Genomic DNA, 3,454 nt, shown 5'->3' on the forward strand with positions numbered 1-3,454 from the left:
TGAGTCGCAGCCATCTTGAAATGGGCTTGTGGGTGTGACCTGCCCTTTTATGACTGTATGCCTATATATGGTACTAAGTCGCACCAAAAATGGTATGGTATGGCTGGAAAGCCAAGATCCCCAGCTTTCAAGTGACACCCTGTATTCAGGCATAGGGACTACAGTTATCATTTAAGACAACATTGAATTAAACATTTCTTGAAGGTCCCCTATTTAGGGGACCCTACATTTAAGTGGTTAAATAAGGATTGTTAAGCCTTGACACAATTGAAACATGAATTGTGTATGTGTTTCATTCAGAGAGTGAATGGGCAAGACAAAATATTTAAGTGCCTTTGAACTGGGTATGGTAGTAGGTGTCAAGAACTGCAACGCAGCTGGGTTTTTCACACTCAACAGTTTCCCATGTGTATCAATAATGGTCCACCACCCAAAGGACATCCAGCCAACTTGACACAACTGTGGGAGGCATTGGAGTTAACATGGCCCAGCATCCCTGTGGAATGCTTTCGACACCTTGCACAGTCCATGGCCCGACAAATTGAGGCTGTTCTGAGGGCAAAGGGGAGAAGGTGTTCCTAATATCAGCTGAGTAAGTCTTATTAAAGAGACACCTTACCTGACTTGTGCAGTTGAGTATTTTTTTTACCAAGGGTAGAAGCCCACAGTTGGCAGTTGTGACTTACAATTTAGACTACACGTGTGGCAAGAGCCAGGGGCCTGTTGGAGGTTGAACTGAACTTCTACTACAAATTCTACAACTTGTACCTCCACTATGAACTGGGCGTTTTTGCAGGGCCTGCTTAATAAGTACTCCATGGCGTTCAGTCGTATCTGGCTCTCCGTCGTCTTCATCTTCAGACTCATGGTCTTCGTCGTGGCTGCGGAGAAGGTGTGGGGTGACGAGCAGAAAGACTTTGACTGCAACACCCGCTAACCTGGCTGCCACAACGTCTGTTACGACCACTTCTTCCCTGTCTCCCACAGCCGGCTCTGGGCACTCCAGCTCATCTTCGTCACCTGTCCCTCGCTCCTGGTCGTCCTCCATGTTGCGTACAGAGATTAACGAGAGCGGAAACACTGTCTGAAGCACGGCGAGGGATGCACCCGTATTTATGACAATACGGGGAAGAAGCGTGGCGGCCTGTGGTGGACCTACTTCTTTAGTCTGCTGTTCAAGATGGTGGTGGACGGCGTGTTCATCTTCCTGTTGTTTTACATCTACGAGGCGTACTTCTTCCCGCTGGTGGTGAAGTGCTCAGAGGACCCCTGTCCCAACGAGGTGGACTGCTTTATTGCCAGACCAACAGAGAAGCGAGTGTTCACAGTCTTCATGGTGGTGGTTAGCTTCGTGTGTATCCTCCTGCAGGGAGTGTATCGGCGGTGGAGGGCCCCGTGCCATCAGGGAGAGCCCCTGGTTCACCATGCCAGCTACCATACCCCTGACAGCGAACGATAACTCTGTGTTCAAGAAGTCTGAACTGGAGAAGATGAAGATGGCTGATGGTGGAGTGACTGAGACAGAGAGCCCTGCTCCGGGTTACAGTGTGGCTATCTCCTAAGACTGTTATCTTTAATTCTGGTCCTGGAGACGCCATAGCTTGTGCAGGCTTTCGTTCATGCCCAGTACTAATACATGATTAGATGCATCTAATCAAGGCATTGGTGATTGGTTGATCAGTTGTGTGTTGGTACTGGTCCAGAACAAAAGCCTATGGAAAGCCTATGGAGCGTTTGGCAGTAATCAAGGCATTGGGGGCCAGTATGAAAAAAAAGTATTATAATGTATGCACTCACTAACTGTAAATCGCTCTGGATAAGAGCGTCTGCTAAATGACTAAAAATGTAAATGTAAATATTTGGTATACTCAGTGTACATGCTTAATACAAATTGAGGGTACATTATGTTTAAGGTAATTCAGACCATATTTCTAATAATAATGAGGCTAATGGATAAAGAGCTATGGCTCCTACAGCCATCCTATTGGATTGCATGTCTGTTGTTATATTTTGCTTATTTATTTTTCTTCATTACCCACCCTAACTCATCTGCAAACTTAAATGTAAAGGTCTGAAGCGGTAAATGTTACTTATTTTATGTTTTACTTTATTTATTTCTCAATACCTTAAGACCAAAAAATATGCTGTTTAAGATATTTCATATATAAGGCTGCCACTCACTGTTATGCTGCCACCCTGTAATGATAGTGCAGGACGGGGGGAACCGGGGAGGGAGGGCTCGGTGCCAGGGAGGGGGGGATAAGAGAAGGGGGGTTGGTGGCTTGGGAGGGGAGGGCTAGGGTAAGGGGGGCTGGGAGGGGTTTGGAAGGGGGGAATGGTTCACAGGGGTCGGTTGCTGGGTTGGGAACGACCAATGGGTGGGTTTCCCTTTGGATCCTGCTTTTTGTTTTACATCCATGGGCTAACACTAAAGATAACAATTACATCATTAATAACACATTCTTTTTTTTTTACAATGGCAACGCTAGCTATTCTCTCTTGGAAGTTGAAAGCCCTAAACTGTCCTATTAAATGTTCCAGCTGTCTTGATATCCTAGCAAGAAACCATGTTGATATATAGTGCCTTCAGAAAGTATTCACTCCCCTTGACTTTTTCCACACATTGTTGTGTTACAAAGTGGGAATAAAATAGATTTAATTGTCATTTTTTGTCAACGATCTACACAAAATACTCTGTAAAGTGCAAGAAACATTCTAACATTGGAAAAAAATCATCATAAAAATGTAAACACTAATATATCTTGATTAAATAAGTATTCAGCACCCTGAGTCATTACATGTTAGAATCACCTTTGGCAGCGATTACAGCTGTGAGTCTTTCTGGGTAAGTCTCTAAGAGCTTTCCACACCTGGATTGTGCAACATTTGCTCATTATACTTTTCAAAATTCTTCAAGCTCAGCCAAATTGGTTGTTGATCATTGCTAGTCAACCATATTCAGGTCTTGCCATAGATTTTCAAGCAGATTTAAATCAAAACGGTAACTCGGCCACTCAAGAACATTCACTGTCTTCTTGGTAAGCAACTCCATTGTCGATTTGGCCTTGTGTTTTAGGTTATTGTCCTGCTGAAAGGTTAATTAATCTCCCAGTGTCTGGTGGAAAGCAGACTGAACCAGGTTTTACTCTAAAATTTTGCCTGCGCTTAGCTCCATTCTGTTTCTTTTTAATTCTGAAAAACTCCACAGTCCTTAACTATTACAAGCATACCCATAACATGATGCAGCCACCACTATGCTTGAAAATATGGAGAGTGGTATTCAGTAATAACACTTTGTATTCAGGACAAAAAGTTAATTGCTTTGCCACATTTTTTGCAGTTTTACTTTAGTGCCTTGTTGCAAACAGGAATCATGTTTTGGAATATGTTCATTCTGTAGAGGCTTCCTTCTTTTCACTCTGTCAATTAGGTTAGTATTGTGGAGTAACTACAA

At 43.5% G+C, this 3,454-nt stretch overlaps 1 pseudogene; it reads left to right on the top strand.

The window, feature by feature from the left end:
• The first annotated feature begins 775 nt into the window (after nucleotides 1-775).
• LOC121583483 lies at nucleotides 776-1,459 on the top strand (annotated as a pseudogene).
• Nucleotides 1,460-3,454: the final 1,995 nt, after the last annotated feature.

This window comes from Coregonus clupeaformis, chromosome 15 (assembly GCF_020615455.1).
Source record: "Coregonus clupeaformis isolate EN_2021a chromosome 15, ASM2061545v1, whole genome shotgun sequence".
In the NCBI taxonomy this organism is placed as follows: Eukaryota; Metazoa; Chordata; class Actinopteri; order Salmoniformes; family Salmonidae; genus Coregonus; species Coregonus clupeaformis.